The following is a 23,151-nucleotide window of genomic DNA, read 5'->3' on the forward strand; positions in this document are numbered from 1 at the left end:
TGTGAAACTATTTTCATAAAGTAATCTTGACCATAACATTATTATTATGATTAATTATTTTAAACTGGCTCACAAAGTAAGATTCAGGTCTGGTGCATGGGATAGAAACATTTTTCTGACTCCTAGGAAAAGAGTTCATAATTATTTTGTGGTGTGCCTACTCCCCACTTCTCCCCTTTCTGAACAAGTATGCAATAACTGATTGACATTAAATGTTGAACCAGCTTGCCTTTATCTTTGGCTTGAAAGCCATCTTATAATAAAGTCAAACTAGATTCATTCCTGTTTATGATTAAATCTTTTCTCAAGGATTGGGTTATGCCCAGCCTGTAACCTTAGCTACAAGTGGTTCTGTACTGCCTGTCTCAGGAATGGCAGCCATGACTTTGTTCAAAAAGTTGTTTATAACCATCCTGCAGCCCTACCTTTGTTCACAATGTTATGTGACCACCAATGACTACCTTGTTATGCTCACCTTGCAACCATGTCTTTGTCTCAGGAGGGACTAATTTGTTATACTTACATTCAGCTCCTGTAACCCTATCTGTTTTGCCTGCCAAATTCCCTATTTGGAAACCCCCATCCCTGATCTATAAAAGCATTGTCTTCCTCACATCCAATGCTGACCTCTTGAACCCCACATTAGGGGGAGACAGTCCAAGTACACGAATAAAAAAGCTTGCTTTAATTAATTTGGCCATGATGATTTGGATCGGTGGTCTTTCTTTCATCGTTGGGATTAACACCATCCCTTCTCTACTCCATATTACTCTTATCAAAGGAATTTAACTAGGGAGAGAGAATTCTACCAGTCCTATAGTGAGTATGGATTTCCTAGCACAACATCCTGTGGTCTTTACTCCTTCAATTATGGTCAGTAGCATGGTGAGGAGGAAATCTGACTTCTCTCACCACCATTGGCTAAAATATATAAACATATTTTCATTAGTAATTTCTGTCTCTTAATTTTTTTTTCCTTTGGGAATTCATGGAAGCTGAGGTTGCACATTTAGGGACATCACTGCCTAACAACTTCAAGAGAGGTGAGAGTCTGTAGATAGGGGCCAGGAAATGCTGTCCACGGAAGTGCTGGCTGTGCATTCCTGACAGCTCGAGTTTTATTCCTGGAAACCACATAAAAAACAAGATGCAACAGTGCACATCTCTAATCCCAGAACTCCTGTCACAAGATGAGATGAGGAGAGAGAACAATTGCCCAGAAACTCTAAAACCAGCTAGTGTGAGCATATAGTGTAACAGCAGAAACAAGGGAGAGACCCTAACTCACTGAAATAGATGGCTAAACCAGTGCCTGGAATTTGTCCTTGACTTCCAGAAGTGTGCTACGGTACATGTGCACCTACACTCTCTCACACAGCATATACACATACAAATAATGAGTTATACATAAATAGAAGTCATGCATAGATATAGGATAGACATCATGATCCCATGAACTGTTAGGTAGCCAGTAAAATATTAATAGACAAAAAAGATCTGTTAGCGTTGGACACTACTTCCTATTTACATGGTAATGCTAATTTTCAGAAAGGGGAAAATATCACACTTAAAACTTCTTAAAATGTGAAATATTTAAAGATATAGGGAGAAAACATCACAATTGCTCCTTCTGAAGATTTAAGCCTTTGTTGGGACCTGTTAAGGTAAGGATATTTCCTTCTGGTAAAACAGGACTACTTTTCATAGATTTTGTGATTTTCTTTCTTTAATTATTTTTAAGCTACTCCATTCTGTGATCTTGGTCAAAAGAATGTGAGCTGAGTTTTAGTTCTGGCTCTGGTAGAAACATGGATATCTCATAAAAAAAAAATAAGGACATTCTCTTCCCTTCCTTAAGGGTTAAACTAAATGGGCCTGTCTATCACCTGGATGGGAAATGGCCTCTCAGGAAGTCCGTTTGTTGCAGAAACTTTAAGAATAATACATAGTTAACTTCAGCATGAAGGATAGCATAATGGTCATTGTCCACTTTTATCCTTAAGGCTATCCCACTTTATTCTGCAATAAACTCTATCTTCTATACAATGCATTCTGTGTTTTATCTGAATTCATTCAAGGGAGGTGTGTGACCTTTCTTTGAGAAACACAAACAAACATCTTATTTTCCCCATATAAAGAACCAATGAGAGACCAAAAACTTATTCTACCCAAGTCTAGCTGGATGAATTTATGAGTAATTGGGGTTATTATTGGAGGATGGGTGAGAGAGTATAGGAACATGGGTGAGCCAAAGGGCACTGCATCAATAAGTGCTCATCCAGAATGGGGGATGACGAAGAAGAGCTGTATCCCTGGAGTTTGCTGCACAATTTGCCGTCAACAGTTGTGGAAGAAGCTCTTTTCCCTAACAATTATTAACCTCGGGAAGGGATCTTGTGAATCCTGTACCTTTTGTGATTTTCCTGAGCTGTGTAAGATTAGCTAGCTTCCTTAATCTTATGTTTCAACTTAGATCACAAGGACTTTGAAATTTCTCAGGAGGTCAGAGTGAGATTAAGTAGAGAGAAGAGCACACCAATCAGTCATTCAAATATCATGTGCCAGCCTGAAAATACATAAGCAAGTAACATTGTACAGACTGAGCAGGTGTTGTTTAGGGATATATATGTATATACATACATGCATGTAATAACAATAAAAAAAAATAGGCCATGAATTTGAAAGAGAGCATGGAGAAGTATATGGGAGAGTTTGGAAGGAAGAAAGGGAAGGTGGAAATGATGCAATTATGTTATAATTTTGTAAATAAGAGTGCTGTGGGATGGTCTGTATGTCAAATGTGTTGCTGATTGGTCAAAAAATAAATCACTGATTGGTCAGTGGCCAGGCAGGAAGAAAACTGGGAAGTGGAAGGCTGAGAGAGGGAGCCACTGCCAGCCGCCATCAGGACAAGGAAGATGTAAAGTACCGGTAAGCCACAAGCCACGTGGCAAGGTATAGATTAATAGAAATGGATTAATTTAAGCTGTAAGAACAGTTAGCAAGAAGCCTGCCACGGCCATACAGTTTGTAACCAATATAAGTCTCTGTGTTTACTTGGTCGGGTCTGAGTGGCTGTGGGACTGGCGGGTGACAAAGATTTGTCCTGACTGTGGGCCAGGCAGGAAAACATTTAGCTACAAATGGCGTCCAACGTGGTGGCAAAAGTTTCCACCTAAAAACTGAGAAAAGAGTCTAAAACAGAAGAAATAAAAACAAAATGAACAACAGCAACAACAACAATAGCAAAACATCAGTAGAGCCTAATTTAAAGCTTTGCAATTAACCATTTGGTTGGAGTTGAGATCAACCTGGGCCCCGCAGAAGTTGCTTTATTTTGTATGAAAGAGTGGCTTTTCTAATTATGCCTTTCCCTGAGTGACAACTTGAGCATGGAGGCTGACTGTGGAGCCGGGTGGACGCTTGAATGGCCCCACCCCTCCCGCAGCCCCCCTGCAGCACCGATGACTTGTTCCTGCTGGCAGAGAGGTGAAAAGGTGAATAGGGGTCCACGGTATATTAAAACTATATCAGGACAATCAGGCCTCATAACTTTTTGGACACACCAGATGAAGGAGAGGGTGCACTCCCTCATAACTCCTTCGTGGAGTTGTGGTCCCCTCTAAACCTGTCGTGTAACTACCTTATGGTGCGTCAGAGATGGACAGAAGAACACTCTCCACTGTCCCAGCGGCTTCAGCTCAGTTTGATCCCCACTGCTCACACGGCCTACTTTGATTGTCCTCTGCCCACATATCCATGCATCTTTCTGGACTTACAACTTACCCATCTGTACTGTTTATCCATCTGGATGGAGTCCTGCCCTTCAATTCACTTCTCTCCCATAGTGCAACTCTGACCCTGAAACCTGACTCTATCGCAGTCACAGGAGCTTTTCCAACAAGACCTATGGATCCATTTTTTTTTCAGTACCTTACCAATACAGGCTTCTTAGGACTTGGAAGCATCTCCACCTGTGCTGCTATGTTTTAGTCCACTATAGATGTTCTGTAACTGATATATAGACACCTTCATAGACACATTGATTATGTGACATGCAATCTGCAATCTGTGAGTTATTATGATAGTTGAGACTGGAATTCAATCACACATTTGTCTCAGCCAGGACTATCAAGAAAACTTGGAGTATCTGGCAAATTGCTGCCTTACAATGTGAATTTATTATTATTCAATAAAATCCGATGTCATGGAAAGATTAGACACGTGTTTCTCTACGTGTCTGACATAGCATACTTAGAATAGTGACTTCAGTTAAACACTGAAAATACGTTTGGGAAAGACAATGCTTCATAGACATCTTCACAACATATTTGTCCATAATTTTCCCTATGTACAAGAAGAATTCAGTAAAGAAAACCTGAGAGTGAGGAGTGGAAGGGGGAGAAAAGGGAGAAATGATGTCTTTCTTTTCTCATTCAGACAAGATCTCACCATGCTGCCCTGGCTGGCCTGGAACTTGTTAGATAAAGTAGGTTATTCTCCAGCCAGCAGTGAAAGTCCCGCCTCTGCCTCCTGAGGGCTGGGAGTAGAGGTGTGCATCACTGCACCTGCTGGACCAAAGACATCAGGAAAGAAAGGCTCCTCGAAACCCGAGCTTTCTAAACTTGGCACGAACAAGTTCCGAAGTCTAAACAAGTCCAGAGACAGCTCCCTCCCTTTCTTTTCTCCACACCCCTGGTTAGTGTGGCCCAAGAGATGGGGGTAAATATGCTCTCAGCACAGCTCTCCAAAAGTAGGGGCTCCTACCTGTCCATATTTTAGTTCAATTCAATGACACATATGCACAATGACACATTCTCAGGCAAAGTGAAAATAACTGCGGGTCTGTAAACAAAAATATGATCAAGAAAATACAAAAGAAAGGGAGGGAAGGGAAGGTGGGGAGGAAAAGACACAGAGGGAGAGCGAGCCCTGAGACACCCACTCTGTATTCAAATCAGTTTGTGAGTATTTTAAATAATTCTACCTTTTAGCTTAACGTATTCCACCCCCTCATTATTGCTTTTGGGGACTAGAAGACAGATCTAGGAGCAATTCAACCCAATTAGAAGGGAAAAGAGAGATTTTCTCTGGCAATTGCTATGCAAATGTGTGTCAGGAAACAGAAAAGGTGACACCAAGCCGCATATTTGGTTGTTGACAACAGAACTCTGCCTTATTTTCTAAAGTATTTCAAAAGAAACTTTAACCTAATAGATGTCCTGGGTACTCCTGCCAAGGTCAATGCCCATTTTCACCACCCCTGCTGGAAGGGAGCTGAGCCAAGGTAGAAATGCCTAGGGGCAGCTTCCCTATGAACATTACATTCAGTTGTCATATTCATGTTTTCAGTAATAGGAATTGCTGGTGTGTGACACTTTTGAAACTCTTGGTATTGTGAGCTTATAAAACATTTCAATGGGTAATAGTGTCAGACAGTGGTAATTAATCTTGGAGGAGAAGCCTGTTTCTGAATTGGAACATTGCTTAAAGGGATGACAATTTAGTGTCTACTCATTAAAAGTTAGGCCTCAGCCTTTTCCTCTTACCTATAGTTTTAAAAATAATTGTGTGAGAAAAGCCCGCACAATTGGATTTTCAATGTTATGAAACATTCTCTGAGTGGATCCATCTAAACTATTCCCAGATTGGTGCCTGGCAGGAAGAGAAGAGCTGATGAGGGAGGGAAAAGGGGCAAAACAGAGAACTCAGGTGAAGGGAGGGTGGGAGAGGCCCCTGAGAGCTCTGAATCTGGAGCGGAACTGACTCTGGTAAGCATATGAAGCTCAGGGAGGTCAGGGACTTATCTCAAATAGGCTAATTATCTGCAGACAGAAATCCAAGGTCATATATCGTAATCCCACTCAGCCTCAGGGAAAATGTACTATTTCAGTCCTGGTTGCCTCCTCAAAACCAGTCTCAGAAGCAAGCTAGAGAATCCTTGTTCATCCAAGGACAACACATGCTCATCCTAGCACAGCAAACCACTATATTTCTATAGGAAGGCCAACCTATAACCAAATGAAATATTTAGTACTTACTATGAACCAGGCAGGGGGATGGGGTCATTGTCAAGTAGGTCAAAGAGGCTGGGCAAGTAAAAAGACTTTTGGAAATGTAGAGTGCTCCAACATGGAGACTGGCTAGCAGACTTTGTCTATTGAAGAGTAGCCCCCCAAAGAAAGAACAATACATTTCTGGGAATGCACAGCCAGCTTGATGAAATTATCACATTGTTTTGCAATCATTCTACTATTGAAGTATAAAAATAAAAAACAAAGATGAAGTTATTGTAACACCCTTCCCTTCTTCCTAGGAAGAGTAGGTAGGAAGTCTCGCTGTCAGTGGTACTGGGCCCTATGTGGTGGAAATGTGCATGTACGTTATTTTCTGGTGCATCATTTCACTACAACTTTACATGCGTATTTAACAAAATATATTTATGGAATATGCTGCATAACTTTTTGGTTTATCAGCTAGGCACATTTTTCATTCTGCAAGCATGTTTAGAATACGACCATGAAACTGATTGATTCTGTCACCTTTTTCTGCTTCCCCTTCTTATCCTGTGAAATTTTGTTAGTGCAAAGCTCTTGACAACCGAGACTTCAAGGAAGGACAATTTTACAGACCTCTGTAGCTGACAATCCTATAGCAGGGAAGTCATTCCAGGGATTCAAGCCCAACTTTTTTTTTTTTTTTTTTTTTTTTTTTTTTTTTTTTTTTTTTTATAGCAGAGCCAGGGCACATAAGCAGTTCAATTGAGCTGCAAGCAGAAAAGGAAAATGCTGGTGGTGGGAGCTTGTTTGTACCAAGTGCAGGTGATTTCAGTCAGCATCTAGTGTTTAAACACCAGCAAAAACCAAACCAAACCAAACCAAACCAACAACAGAAGAAAAAAAAAACAAAAAACCAGAACATAAAAGAATCTGCTTTGATTGATACAATTAGTTTAGTAACTAGATCGACAGTTCTGCTTTAGAATGAAGAACAATTTGTGAAAACTTTTAAAGCTTGGCTGTTTAACATGAGTTTATTTTTATATTCTGTCTGTAGCTATGCTAAGTCACCACTGGAACCTTTTGCAGTCAAGTCAAGTCTTTATTCAGCTGGACCATGGGAGGAACTGACATCTGTGATAATTGTATACAATTTTTGAAATCCTTGAGGAATATCTTCAGAAACATTTTTTACACCATTAGCTATTTGTTGCTCTGTAAATGCAATAAAAACAAACGGCCTCTCAGTGATTTTTAAAATTCATGTAAACATTTTTTATTATCACACCACATCTTATATTTTAGGTAGATTTCTTTTTTAAAACTGAGGCTACAATGAAAATATCAATGTTTTTGAGTGTCTTCAGATTCAGTTACTATAATACTTGACAGCAACTCAGGCAGTTAGAGGTCATTTTTTTTTGTTTGCACAGCAGTGATTCTCACACTACAATGTGTGTATAAATCCCCAGGGGATCTTGTCAATATTCTGATTGGATGCAGGTCTCGGGTGAGGTGCTGCTGATGCTGCCTTTTGTCATACACTTGAGATCTTACATAACGAGAGGTCAAGGTCCTGGCTTTGATTTACTGTCTCTAAAATGTCATCATCAAAGTCTCTTAGCTCTTTCAGATTTGCTCCAGCACCGCCGTCAGTCTGCATTTATGGAAGGGAGAAGAAGTCAGGCAGTCGTGAGCTCCTTTTGAGTCCTGCTTACTGTTTAATATATGCATTGCACTATTCTCTTTTGGGGGAGGAGTGGGCAAGAAATTAGGGGTCAATTTTTTTATTACTAATGTTGATCACATGCAATCTTTTACTTAGGCTGAGCACACTGTTGCTCTGAGCAAAATCAGGGCTTCCTAATAAAAAAGGTGAATGGCTAATGGGCAGTGACCCCCAGTGATTGCCACAATATAGCCAGTAAGAGAAAAAGTAAGATTCAGATAGCAGAAGTACAGAAGCAAACAGTTTTCCTTTCCTTAGTGTTGGATACTTTTCTCCAGAAGAAATACCATTTCTTTGTGTGTTCCCTTAAAAATCTGACCATACATCTACAAATAGACATGTTTAATGCTTCATGATTCAACAGATTTCAAAAGGGCTTTCTAAAAAAATGATGTAACGTATGCCTTTCTTTTTAATAGCTTTGCATTTGAAGCCAGGTGTCTACTCCTATAATGGATAATTCAACACACTCTATCTGAAGAATTATCTGCTACTTCTTCCTTTTTTTTGAGACAAGATTTCCCTCTGTAGTCCAGGCTAATCTTGAACTCTTGATCTCCCTGCCTCAGATTCCTGAGTGCTGGGATAAAAAGCATTTACACCGCATAGGACTCCTTCACACATTTTTATTACTTGAGCTGACTGAGACCTCTAACCAGTATTTATACATTCTTCCTTCCATTAAAGAAAATTCAGAGATGAAACAAAATAAGCAGTTGGGAGAAACTTCAGTATATAGCAAAGGTTCGCACTCAAGGACTGAGTGCAGGCTTCTCAGAAGCCCCGCGCTAGGGTTCGGGTGTACAAGCTTTAGCAGAAAGGAGGCTAAGTTGTGATTTCTAGTGGGAGTCATGAGGTGAGAGGAAGATGAGGGGTCCCAGCAAGGGGTCAGGGTTGTCCCCATGCGGTGCTTACTACCCTTTTCTCTGTTCTATAAGGGTTTCTGGATGTGGTATGCTGTCAGATGCATGATGGGAGAAGGACATTTTATAAGGCTGATGATGTCACAATGAAGTCAAGGATAAGTAAGAGCCATCCTGGTTGATGATTCCCTCTGGTTTTGTGGGTCTTTCTGTAATATAATTGTATCATTACATTGGTTTATAGCTACTTTCCAGTTAGCCTCTTCTTTTCCTTACACCTAATGTCTTAGTTACTATTTATTCTATTGCCAGGACAAAACACCATGACCAAGGCTACTTATCAAAGAAAATGTTTAATGTAGGGCTCGTGGCTACAGAGAGTTTATCACCATCATGGTGAGAACATGGCAGTAGGCAGGCAGGCATTTGACTGAGAGCTTACATTTTGATCCACAAGCATGAGGTGGGAGACAAGGGTACACTAATTGGGAATAGCATGGGCTGTTGAAACATCAAAGCCCACTCCCAGTGACATATATCCTCCAACAAGGCCACATCTCCTTTCCAAACACGTTCACCAACTTGGGACAAGTATTCAAACATAAAAGCCTCTAAGGGGCCGTTCTTATCCAAACCACCACACATAGTTAGCCATTAGAACCCCTCACTGCTGACTTTTTGCTTCCTAGGAAGTAGCTGATTTTCATTTCTCTCTCATATAGGGTCCTCTCCTGCTTTGAAAACACTGCTTTGTTTCTCAGTAGAGAAAGCTAATGAAAGTGAAGACAATTATTGGCTGAATGACTATGAGCTTTGAGTTTCACAAATACTAAAGACAATTCTCAGGGCATTTTCAAGACTTCCCACATTTCCTGTAATTCTCATATGTGGGCAGATGTTTCCCACTGGTGGCTGCTTTCCATGTGAAAGGTTTTACATGACCCCTTGTATATATATAGCTGTGTAAAATAAGAGCACAAACAAACATTTACTACTAGCAAATCAAGAAATTTATTTTAACAATTCTATGATGTCGATAATTTTGCTACTTACTAAGGAGGAAAACGAATGTGCACCCTAATGAAAGAATGTGGTTGTTTATTTTTACATGAAGAATTAACCCTGGCTGAACATTTGATGCTGCAGTATGTAAAACATCTTCAATATTCTTACAAATTGATCTACATTTCTATTTTATAACTGTCAATGTTAATAAATATATAGTATAAAATGGCAGAAGGAGGTTTACCATTCATAGACACACTATTTTCATATTTGCGTGCTGATAAATGATAGCAGAAAAATATTTGCAAAATCTTTGCTTTCTCTAATTAAATGATCATTTTTTTATAAGAACAGAAAACTTTGTGTGTCCAGTAAAATACTGTGACTCACAATGTGCAGTACTCTTGGATCTTCTCTGAGATGCTTCAGGCAGTGTTCCTTAGTGTTAGGTACCTTAAGGGCACACACAGTGAAAAGAACACATGGTTCTGTGTGTTCAGAACCATGACAAAAGTGAAGCCATGCAATACTCCGGGGATGGTTGGTATCTCAGCTTAGATTCCATATGCATTTGATTTTGGATTTTTTTTTCTATTTTTTTATTTTATAATTTAATTTAATTTTATATATCAGCCACGGATTCCCCTGTCCTCCCTCCTCCCACCCTCCCCCGAATCCACGCCCCATTCCCATCTCCTCCAGGGCAAGGACTCCCCTGGGGATTCAGCTCAACCTGGTAGATTCAGTCAAGGCAGGTCCAATCCCCTCCTCCCTTCACCCAGGCTGAGCAAAGTGTCCCTGCATAGGCCCCAGGCTCCAAACAGCCAGCTCATGCACTAAGGATAGGTCCCGTCCCACTGCCTGGGGGCCTCCCAAACAGTTCAAGCTAATCAACTGTCTCACTTATTCAGAGGGCCTGATCCAGTTGGGGGCTCCTCAGCTATTAGTTCACAGTTCATGTGTTTCTACTAGTTTGGCTATTTGTCCCTGTGCTTTATCCAATCATGGTCTCAACGACTCATATAATCCCTCCTCTTCCTCGCTGATTGGACTCCCAGAGCTCTACCTGGGGCCTGGCCATGGATCTCTGCATCTGCTTCCATTAGTCATTAGATGAAGTTTCTAGCACGACAATTACGATGTTTGGTCATCCGATCACCAGAGTAGGTCAGTTTGGGTTTTCTCTCAACCATTGCCAGAATTGTATTGTGGAGGTATCTTTGTGGATTTCTGGGGACCAGGTTCAGAATGTCTTACTCTTGCTACATTTTCCTTAGCTTTCAAGTTATGGGTAGTTAATATGCACATTAAGAGACTGTCCCCTAAAGATCTGTGTGCAATACCTTTTCTGGAAATGTCTTTCGCTTCCATGTACTTGCTACACAGTTTCACCAACTCTTTTGGTGGTTCTGTTGGACAACATCCACAGCCAACCCCTCTTTTCAGAGCCAGGACTTACCCCAAGAAGTGTTCATAGACTGTTTCGTCTTAGAAACTTGGATGCTCATTCTCTTCTTCTCCTCAAGGTACAAATTTTCAGATATGAGTGAGGGACAAATCCCACAGAGCTGCAAACACAAATTCTCCTCACGCTCCCTCAGGCACAAGACTAAGAAGAAAAGTGGTGAGAATCTACTGTAAGACTTCCTTTTGCTCCCAAAGTTAGAGAAAAATCAATCCTCTTCAGTCTTTGCTCACTTTTGACATCTTGCATAGCTGAGTCTGCAGGAATCCCAAAACTGGCCCTAACCAACTCCTTCACAAACATTTCTTTCACTTGGGAACTTGGCTAACACTATCATCTATGATTGTGTTGCTTAAGTTTGAACATCTGTTTCATGATCCAAAGGGTTTGTCTAATTTCTACTGTTCTTCATTCCTTTGTGTAGTCCATATTTCAGTCAGTATTATTTTCTTCAGATCTCTGATATTACTTGCTGTGGGGGATTGACTGGCGGCAAAGTCTTTAAACATTTTAATGTCTGAAATGTTATGATTTCCCTTCAGTTTTGAAAATTAATTTGGCCACATTTAAATGTCTGGGATGATATTTTTTCTAGGACTGAATAAATATTGATCCATTTTGGGTTTTTTTTTTTATCATTTCAATAGGAAATATACTGTCATTCTTTTTCAAGACAGGGTTTAGTTTTGTGTAGCTTTGGAGCTTGTCCTGGAACTTGCTCTGTAGACCAGGCTGGCCTCGAACTCACAGAGATCCACCTGGCTCTGCCTCCTGAGTGCTGGGATTAAAGGTGTGCGCCACCACCGTCCGACTCTTTCTTTTTTTTTTTTAAAGCTGTGCAGAATGGGTGCCTAAAATATTTTTGTTTGTCTTTTTTTTTTTTTTTTTTTTTGGTTTTTTTCGAGACAGGGTTTCTCTGTGTAGCTTTGCGCCTTTCCTGGAACTCACTTGGTAGTCCAGGCTGGCCTCGAACTCACAGAGATCCGCCTGGCTCTGCCTCCCGAGTGCTGGGATTAAAGGCGTGCGCCACCACCGCCCGGCTTTGTTTGTCTTTTTTAAGCAATTAGATTATATTATTCTTTCAAGGGTTACTGCTTAGCTTGTTTTGTATAGGCAGATTAGTAACTTTCATAAAATTAAGGAAGTATTTGGTTATTTATACTCAGATGTTTTCCCGCTTTTATTCTTTTTTTTTTTCTCCCTGAATACACAGTGGATCGCCCAACATTTTCTCACTGCCTGCATAAAACTTTTTTATTTCCAATAGTCTGTTTAATTTTATCTGCATTCCATTGTGTATAGTTTCTGTCACCATACTTTTATGTTAGTTAATTTTTTTCTTTGGTAGCCCTTAATCTGCTGATAACCACAGTGTATTTCTTTTTTATTTCAGACACTCTAGTTTTATTATTAGAAATTTGATTTGACTGTACAGCTTGGTGTGCTCAACTGTCCTTCTCCTTCCTAGAACATACACAGTATAGCAGCATAGTAATTTAAAAACGGTTCAAGGGCCGGGCGGGTGGTGGCTCACGCCTTTAATCCCAGCACTCGGGAGGCAGAGCCAGGCGGATCTCTGTGAGTTCGAGGCCAGCTTGGGCTACCAAGTGAGTTCCAGGAAAGGCGCAAAGCTACACAGAGAAACCCTGTCTCGAAAAACCAAAAAAAAAAAAAAAAAACGGTTCAAGGACTGATTGACTGTCTATATGTTTTACCATCTATTAATTTATTTTCTCTTATTTATGACTTATATTTCCCTAGTATATTTTTACAAGTCTTTTCACATGTCATTGAATACTCTTGAATATTGTCTTACTTTTCTTTCTATTGCTGTGATAAATACCACTACCAAAAACAACTTGGGAAGGAGAAGATTTATTCATGTTACAGCTTTCTGGTCACAGTCTATCACTAGGTCATCAGGGAAGGCAGGGCAGGAACTCAAGGAAGCAGTGGGGGTGGGGTGGGGCGCTTAGGGGGTGGGGGGGGTGTGCAAGAACTAAAGCAGAGACCATGGAGAAATGCTGCCTACTGGCTTACACTCCATGGCTTTCTCAGCTTTCTTATGTGGTTCAGAACTACCTGCCCAGGGATGGCACTGTCCACATGGGCTGGGGCCTGCCACATCAATCAAAAATCAAAAAAATGCCTCGCCACAGACGTGCTTACAGGCAATGTGGTGGAGGTGTTTTCTCAACTGAGGTTCCTTGTTCCCAGATGACTCTAGCTTGTGTCAGGATTAAAAACCAAAACCAAAGCCAAAACCAGGAACTAACTAACATAGATAACAATGAAAACTGAATCTGACATTGTGGGTGCCGGTCTGGGATAAGTTAAGCTTTTCATCTTTCCAAATCATACTTTACAGGTATGTTAGGTAGAACCAGATGTATGTGGTTACTATTGTCTAGATTGTTTCCTACTAAGGAGGCACACTGCAGTTAACTCTGAGTATGCTGATTGGTACCTTGTGAATTGGAGGGGTTAATAGCTGTGGCTGGTGAGGAGAATAAAGACCATTCCTAATCTTTCAGAAGCCACAGAGATTGTTCCTTATCTCTGCTTAGGCAATTCTTTCCCTAGCTTCCCATATTTTTCTCACACTCCTAAGCTGGGTGAAGCCAGATCATAGGATCCTCTCTCTACATCCATCTCTTTCCTTTCCAGTTCTCCACTCTACTCTCTGGATACCCTTGTCCCAGATGACTCTCTGTCTTGTTTCCTCAAGAGCACTGTCAGGCTCTGGCCCCACTCTGCTGCTACAGTTTATAAATTTAAGGCAGTAAATGCCACTTCATTTTTTAAATATCACACCACAGTATTCATTTGTAATTCTCTTTTCTAGGCAGTCTACTGACTTTGATCATTTTGTTTTTATTCCCCACCGTTTGGAAGGTTTTTAAATTTTAATTTTTTTTTTCTTTTTTTTTTTTTTTGGATAGTGAGAAGGACTTGTGGCTGGATAGCCAGGAATTTAGCAGGGACCTTTAGAATGCAGAAGCATGGAAAAATGATCATGAGCACTGATCTCCACAGGCTGGGTCCCCTGTGCTGCATCTTTTCAGACTTTAAAACAACAAAATAGCAAATGATAGCAAACAAAACCCTCAACTCTCATGTCAAATATAACAGAAGCTGTGTCATGTGACAAAGAAGCAAACTGATGTGCTGGGAGATTTGTGGGGACTGTGAATGTGTGGGATGCTTTGGTGTCTTGTAGAAATTTGACCCTGTGGATTCCCTCCATGTCTATGGTTTACACAGGAATGGGAGTAGTCTGTGTTCTCACCAGATGTGGGGACAGAAATATTTCTAGAAGGGGACTGGTGAATCATGGCTGTTACTACTTAAGCATACTTATTGTTCTTATTTATCTATTTTTTGCTTCCTACTAGATGGAGCATGTGTAGGTACTAGACTGTGGAGAGCGCTGTCTTTGTCTTCTCATTACCCAAGTCTAGAGCCTAACACTTGATATTTATGAAGATAAATTTCGATATTACACAGAATGCATAGTAGAATTTCCCTAGGTTAATAATGTCATTTTTAATTTTTTCTTGAAACAAAGTCTTACTGTGTAGCCCTGCCTGCCCTTAAACTCACTCTGTAGACCAGGCTAGCCTTGAACTCACGGGGATCCACCTGCCACTGCCTCCTGAGTACTGGGATTTAAAGTATATGCTACCATGCCTAGGCAGTTTATCTTTAATATAAATTTCATTTTTAATTATTTGTATGTGAGTGTAGTGCTCAAGGACGCCAGGAAAGGGTTTTGAACCCCCTTGAGCAAGAGTTACAGGGAGTTATCAGATACCAGACATGGGTGTTGGATACCAAACTAGTTTATTTTGGAAAATAAGTGTGCTCCCACTTTTTAAAAATTTTTTTCTTTATTAAGAAATTTTATTCATTTTACATACCAACCACAGTATGTTTTCTTAAGGAAACATTTGTTTTTTTTCTGTCTACACAGTGTAATTTTAATATTCATATGGCAATCTCCATTGGTAAGGAAAGAGAGTGTTAAATTAGACAGGGCTGGGCTTGTGGCAATGCTACAATTCTAGAATTTGGGGACACTGAGGCAGGCGGATCAAGAATTCAAGGCCAGATTCTGCTACATAGCAAGAGTGGTCTATGGATGTTATTATGGACGTGAGTGTTATTAAAGTCTACATGAGACTCCATCTCAACATATAAGCCAACATGTTTATGCTATTGTTGATCGACAGAGAATGTATTTGAAATTTTTGTTGTTGTTGTTGGTTGGTTATGAACCAGGCCAGCTTTGAACTCCTGATCCTCTTGCCTCAGCCTCCCCAAGTGCTGAAAATTCAGGTATAAATCACCATGCCTGGATTACAAATGGTTTTTGAATGTCTAATATGTAGGAAACCCTGAATTGGATCTATATGAACACACACACACACACACACACACACACACACAAATATATATAAAAAAAAGAAAGAAAAAGAAATGCTTTCTTGAAAATCACCCATGGTTTTTTTTGCTGAGTTAGGAAAGTTTTGTCCCCTTCAAGGGATTCCAGCTTGGATTTCATTGAGGGTAACACCTGGGTTTATAATGGCATCTATGAGGCTCTTTTTCTGAAGCACCCAAGTGTCAGGATAGATATTTAAACCTTATTGATAAGAATCAGATTAAAGAAAGGCAGCACCTGAAATTGAACTGGTGACTAATAATGCAGAAATAGAGCTTTCCTTGGGACTAGAATAGAAGCTATTGCCCCTATATAAAACTAGTTGTAGGTGGAACATATAGGAGTTGGAGACATGATCCAATTTAGAGAATAACAGGTTTGCAGCATTATCTGTGGTTGCCTATCTGGATGACAAGAAAGGCAAATGCCATAAAACCCAGCTTTAATTACTGTGAAAAAGAAGTCTCTGGTGTGTGCAAATATTCTAGAGTGGTGCCTTTTGTCAGAAACATAATAGTAAACAAAGCAGATGTGGGATTCCATGCACTCATCCAGACAGTTGTGACTATAGGTAACTATAAGAGTGAACTACAAAAACTGGATTTTATGCATTTTTTTTCTGCTTAGGAAGAAGACATACCCAACCTTCTTCTTTTTCTACTTCAATAAGATGTATTTTAAGAAAGAGGCAAAGAAGCAGACCCCTAAAGGCGGCATGAGAGGGAGCCAAGTTAAGGTAGGAAGGAACTGGGATTGGGGAAGCAAGTGAGGAGTGACAACCTGAGCAAGTTCCCAGTCCTAACCTAAAGATGTGGGTTGACATATATGGGATTGTTGTTTTTGATAAGTCTACACTACAAACATTGGTAATTGCCTGTAAGCCAACCTAATAAGTTATAATTGGGCAGCAGTAGTAACAGCAGGTCCCAGGAGTTGCTGCAAGTGGCACCAGAAAGCTAGGTGTCGCAACAGTGCGGGTCTGTGGTCTCTGTATTAGCAGCTTCAGTAACCACCTGAGGGTTTGTGAGAAATGAGGGTCAAGGAAGGAGGGTTGTAGTTCAAGGTCAGCCTGTGCTTTAGCAAGGCCTTCTCTCAATACCCATGCATACGCAATGCAAATTGGGACTGTGAAGTGTGTGTGTGTGTGTGTGTGTGTGTGTGTGTGTGTGTGTGTGTATATATGTGTGTGCTGCAGACATGCTGAGATGGAAAGGACTGTTATACCATGATGAGTCTTTATTTTTTAAAAGTTTGAGACTTTCATATGTATACTGTATTTGTATCAGTTCTATCCCTCCCTCTTCCTCCTCCTCCCATATCTCCTCTGATCCCTCTTGAATTTATGATTTTTCATTCTATAATTATTGTTGCTATATTCTCTTGACCTGAAGTCTACCTGGATTTCTTTCTTAGACAATGGGTCACCAGGTTATAGCAAGCTCTGCCACTTGCCTTGTACCAATATTACTGTATCAACATAATTCAGCATTACTGCTCCATCTATAAGTGGAACATATATACAAGATTGGTGTGGCAGCTAAGCATGAATTCAGTTTCATTGTATGTGTATACATGTGTGTGTGTGTCTGTGTGTGTGTGTGTGTGTGTGTGTGTGTGTGACTACAGGGGAACTTGGATAAATGTTATATTATTGGATTAAAGTGATTTCCTTTCCTCTTATAGTCCTCATTTCCTGTAGCTCATAACAATTTTTAGAGAAGAAGCAAGATATAAAAGATGAGAAAAATTGATCCTTTGTAAACGAAAGGATCTCCAGATAGCTCCGAGAAAATCAGTACCACAATTAAATGAGAATCCCAGGGACAGAAATGTAAGAATCCATGATAACAAGACAAAGGTTGAAAGGTTATTATCTGCTAACTTCTCAATGCCATTTTAAAATGAAAATTGTTAGCTTAATGTATTTAAAGTCTGCAAAAAATGAATCAGGAATCTCTCTTTCTTTGATTTTTTGTTATTACCTTTTCTTAGTCTAATTGAGATATAATTAATGTATATTACTCCCATAAATGTTAATACTTAACATTTGCCTGTGCACCTCAAAGTAAATGGAAAAACATTTAAAATGTATTATTCTTTCAAAAGTTTGTGATGGTTATGCATCGCTTCAGCATGTAGCAGCATCTTGTGACACATGTCAACCCAATGTGACAAGCAGCATGAAAAATAGATTTGAAATCTGGAAGAAATAAATGCAGGAATCAATGACTTCTGCTGGCTGCAGTCGACTGTATAGCCCTCAAAGCTTGACAATTTCATGTTTTATGTAGGAGAAAAATACTTGGGTAACACATCGAAGAGTCCATATTCAAAGTCATTTGCAATCAATGAAACAATAGATATAAGCATGTGAAAAATAACACCAGGGATTTTTTTCTGGGGACATTGGGAGTTGTGTACATCAGAACCTCCAAAACATGACTCTGACTCTTTTCCCTTTATGATTTGGTAGGTTTATGTAGCTCATGCATACTGTAACAAAATAGCAGGGGGAAGGAACTGCATATAGCAGGCAGGCCCTTCGTGAAACTAGTAGTGAGTGGTCCAAGTGTTGTTCCTTCTTTCCTTATCTGAAAGCACTGGTTTGTTTCCTGGTTACAAAGTTGTTACTGGATTTACTCTGGTATAAAATAATTCGCTCTAGTGTGATGACTGAGAATGAAGGCATGTTTACACCAGTTACAATCCTTCCAAGTGTATATGCTTTAACGGAGTGGATTCCTGAAGATAGAAAAATCTTCCTAACATGAAAGACTGAAGAGGAGTTGTCTAGTGTGTAGTTCATGTGGAGTGGATTTCCTTTCCAGTTCCATTAACTTCAAATTGCGTATCACTTTTTAAATTTATATTTTCTTTCCAACCCACAAGATTTCTCATATGTAGCAGTAGGAGTCACTTTGTTTTCCAAGTTGAGGTATACTGTAGAGACTTCTGGCTTCTGTTGACCTGAGGCAAACACTTAAAGCTGGTATTGCTTTCTTTCACCGAATTATGAGATGATATAAGCAACATCGGTCGCTGGACACAGGAAACATCATGTAGTGGTTTCCATTTGAATTACATCATGTGGTCTGATGGTTCATAAATACCACCCTTCTTACACACCAGCAGACTCCCTACAGTGTTTACAGACTGAATGAGGCATTGATCTTGACTCCCTTAGAGAATGTCTTAATATTAAGCAGGTGCAGCTGCTAAAAGTGAAAGACTATTTCCCAAATCTCAAAATCCACCCAGCTGCCATGTTACCTTACATTTTAGCACACACACACACACACACACACACACACACACACACACACACACACAGAGAGAGAGAGAGAGAGAGAGAGAGAGAGAGAGAGAGAGAGAGAGAGAGAGAGAGTCTGTAAAAATTCAACCAACCTTGTCCTGTGAAAATATTGTTCTTTTGGTTATGTTTGCATAAACATTCTCTGGAAGTCATTCTAAAAAGTAAGCATTCATATTCACCTCTTGTGTTGGGAGAGACTTTAATCATATCTGAAGGCAACACTGTTAGGCAAGACTAATTTTATATTTATTCAAAAAATTAGTCTTCATCATAGATTGCCAAGATGATGATATTTTTACTTTAAAATCTTCACAAGTCATCTTTTTCTGTAACAGTATTTGGAGTGATAATTTGCCACACTGACACCTACCTTATACCTGCTGACAGATAAATTGTTGATATTTTTTCTTGATATGAAGGACTCAGACTGTTAGTTACTGTTCTGGGTCATGCTTGTATTTATGAATTATATTTCCTAAAGTAGCTCCTGTCATTTGTGACTTCTCCTTAACTTCACATTCCTGTAAAATCAAGGCCCTAGATCATGCGAGCTCATGTAAGTTTGTGTGAGAACTCTAAACAAAGCTGAAAAACACAGGATGGGCTACTATTGTGTTCCACATAATTTAGTTGGTTTGGGAGGATATTGAAGTAGATGCTGAATTTCACATAATGGATATTGATAAAACACTAGTGAATCAGGACTGGAGATGTAGCTCAGTTGGTAGAGTGTTTGTCTAGCATCCTTCATCCCCCAGAAATGGCCATGGGGACATGCTAGAGGTGGAGGCAGGAGGCTCAGAATTCTATTCAAGGTCATCCTCGCCTGCATAGTCAGCCTGAGCAGCAAGAGACAGTGTCTCAAAAAAAATTAGTAAATCAGTAAGAAACACTGGTAGCACTATGATAAATTTATAATTAATTACTATATAAAATACATCTACTTCAAATTTAGTATTTTCAAACATGGGAAATACTATACCTCTCCTGATACAAAGAACATAGAAAACAAATGTTTTGCTACCATGAGAGTACATAGGACAATTACTTCATTGGATCACCTTTAATATGATTAAATCAGAATAATAAGATTAATGATAGTTTGATGGGCTCACATAGAACTTGGTAAAAGTAAGTAAGGGTGCACATAAATATGCAGCCTCCAACTCCTGAGAATTGGATGGTTAGGGTTAAGAAGTGGATGATGAAAAACTGACTTCAAGACATGATTTAAAACTCTCCCTGTCACAGGCTGACTGGATGATGGATGAAGCGACCACAATTGACAATGAGGGTTGGAGAAGAGGTGAATTACTTTCAACACTGGCTGTTCAGGCTGAGATTATCTGCAAATGAACTTGTGTTGTTGTTTCTTAATTCTGTACATTAAAAATTCAATTCCAGGACCATACATTCTTTGTATCAGCATTGAGTTTCAGCTTACCTTCTGTTAGCAGAGGCATGATAAATGCTCTGCTTCCTAGTTGTGATAATGGTCTGGAATCCTTAAACTGTAGGAGAGGGCCTACAGCTCAGCTTCTGGCATGTCTTCAGAACATTAGGCTTCTCAACACCCATCCCTGGAGCTTCTTCAGGGAAGCTGTGGGAAACGTGGGAAAAGAAACAACTGTCTCACGAAGCTGATGACATGAAAATGAAACTACTTTGTTCCCATCATCAATAATAACATATTAACTTGAGGTATCACCAGTAATACTATATTAACATGAATATACACTTTCACAGTTTCGTCTTGCTCTCTTATGCATTTTAGCTTTGTAGTAAGCTGAGGGAATGGAGGCTATTGATTGATTTGCCTGATCTTCATTCCCTTGTCCCAGTATGATCTGGCCAGAAGAAAATACTGCTCTGAGAGGCCTTAAGGAGAAGCAAACACAAGTCTATGTTCCCTACTCCTGCACAAGACCAAGCTACAGACCTCTGACCTGTGTACCCCCTATGAAGCTGATACTGGTTCCAGAGGAAACAATCTTATTTGTTATCACATAAACTTCCTACAGTTTTAGTTTGGTGAATAAGTAAATGATTAAAAGCCATTCAGGAGCTACATGACAGCAGTAATGCAGATTTTTCCTTTGTGGGCGCTTGCAAATCAGTACCTGTATCTCAGCAGAAGTATTGCTTGCTTGCTTGCTGCCTTCTCAGGCCAAGAATTATGCCGGAAACAAAGCAGGGATATTACAGACCTTCCACCTGCTAGTAGGAATCTATCCCAAGACCTGATCATGTTAAAGATCTTTACCTTTGGAAACAAATACAGATAGTTTGACTCTCTCTCTCTCTCTCTCTCTCTCTCTCTCTCTCTCTCTCTCTCTCTCTCTCTCTCTCCTCTCTCTCTCTCTCTCTCTCTCTCTCTCTCTCTCTCTCTCTCTCTCTCTCTCTCTCTCTCTCTCTCTCTGTGTGTATTGGGTATGGAGATATGAGTGTAATGTCCTTGGAGGCCAGAGGTATCAGATCCTTCTGGAGTTGAAGTTATGGGTGGTTGTGAGCCTTTCACCTTTGATGCTGAGAATATAAACTTGCATCCCTTGCACTATACTCTTAGTCACTGAACCGTCTCTTCCACCTTTAGCCATTATAGTTATATGAGGAAGTGTATTTGACTGTCATTGTTCACAAATTGTGTATTTTCAGATTTGCTTACTTACTAAAAGTTGTTTTCAATTGAAACTCATGCTTCCAGCCTTTAAAAATCTTCTCCAAATTTAAGAAAAGTGGAAATTTGGGCCCTCTGCCTCCCCCACATTCCCAACTGAAATTGGACAAAGTCAAAGTGCATCTTCTTGCTTCAGCCTAACAATACAGTGTCCTTTCTATGTTCTATTTAGAGTCACATTCTTGCATATCTGTGCTTTCTATTGATAATTTTGTTTTGTTTCAAATATCCCCAGAGTTTAAAGCTCCATGTCTGGTATTCTTGAATAAAAAAATACTTACTAGAAAAATAATTATGTTAAGTAAGCCTTTTTAACACATAAGTATGACTGGCTTTGAGTTCATGTGAAAAAAAATGGTTAGTACACTTTAAATTAGGTGTCTGTTTACAGAAAACACATTAGAAAAATTATGCATTCATGGGTTAATGATGGTGACCTGGGGCTCACAAACCCAGTCCTATATTTCTCCTAGGTGCAATGGTTCAATATTTGATAATTCAGCACTCACCATGGCTTTACAGACATATCTACCACTAATAATGAGAAATGATTATAGTTGTTACCGGTATTTTCACTTTCATAAGGTTGGAATTAGATAAGCAAGGGCTAGTGAGAGATCCTATTACTAAAAATAGAATAAGTAGTGCTTCTTAAATTACCACAGATTTTTTTTCATGGGTGGATGGATGGTGTGAGTGTGTGTGTGTGTGTGTGTGTGTGTGTGTGTGTGTGTGTGTGTGTGTGTGTCTGTGTATGGTCCTTGGAGACATGATTTTTTTTATATTCATTTTTGAAGTTGAAGAAGAAGACATAACAGATTTTTATCAAAAATAAATACCTTAATAAGCTAGCATTATTGGGTAGAGCTGAGTTAATATTTGCTATGAGATTTTATGCTTTTTGGACATGAATGTCAGCTATTCCTTCGATTCCAGCTATCTCACGGACATGTAACTAAGCAGTGAGGCCCTGGGAATGCTAGTTCTGTGGCATTTCCCTGGCTTTCCCATCAGATTCCTCTGGAACCAACAAACAGGCTGCAACCGCACCCAAGTAGTTTTCTTTTTTTTTTTTTTCAAATCTATAATTCTTGCAGTGAAACTTGTCTCAGTAGACTCATTCTCCTTCACACACAGGATGATGGATAAACACATCGGCCTGTGGGTGGAGAAAATTTTTTGAGATGAGTGCTTCAAGGTCAGAAGGTTTTAAGAAGACATATTTTTTCTGTCAGCTTGCTTGCTAGGTCAAGACTTTTCTCGGTACGATAAAAACTTAGAAGACAATTAAGCTATGAACTGTTTGACTCCATTTTGGTGCCTGTAACCACTAGGCCTGCCTTGTGAGGGAATACTGCCTGCACATGGCAAACATGGGCCCAAGGCTTCCTGATGATAGCCTTCCCATGGCACTCATTTTGATTTTAATAAGGTAATGCCACCTAGGGGTAAAAGGAAGTTCACAAACAAATAACACATCTCAATTAAATAATGATTAAGGATCTGCACTATGGCAAGCCTTATGCAATTTGAAACATACTCTTCCATTAGAAGTACCTTTGTTTTTGAATGTTAGAATGCAAGGGAATGATTTCTTCTACAGAGTATTAATAAGAACTGGAGGGGCTTTAACACAGGTGTGCTAATTGTGGAACT

At 39.7% G+C, this 23,151-nt stretch overlaps 1 long non-coding RNA gene across 1 annotated transcript in view; it reads right to left on the reverse strand.

Annotated features, from left to right (window-relative positions):
* Positions 1 to 11,071: 11,071 nt before the first annotated feature.
* The window catches only part of LOC128105120 (uncharacterized), a 35,712-nt gene continuing 23,632 nt past the window's right edge, over positions 11,072 to 23,151 (reverse strand). Inside the window, exons 2-3 of the long non-coding RNA XR_008216268.1 lie at positions 20,263 to 20,418; positions 11,072 to 11,205 (exon numbers count right to left, since the gene is read on the reverse strand). This is a non-coding gene — a long non-coding RNA (uncharacterized LOC128105120). The remainder of the gene's footprint in view (positions 11,206 to 20,262; positions 20,419 to 23,151) is intronic.

Source organism: Peromyscus californicus, unplaced genomic scaffold (assembly GCF_007827085.1).
Source record: "Peromyscus californicus insignis strain IS unplaced genomic scaffold, ASM782708v3 Scaffold_9__1_contigs__length_137607984, whole genome shotgun sequence".
In the NCBI taxonomy this organism is placed as follows: Eukaryota; Metazoa; Chordata; class Mammalia; order Rodentia; family Cricetidae; genus Peromyscus; species Peromyscus californicus.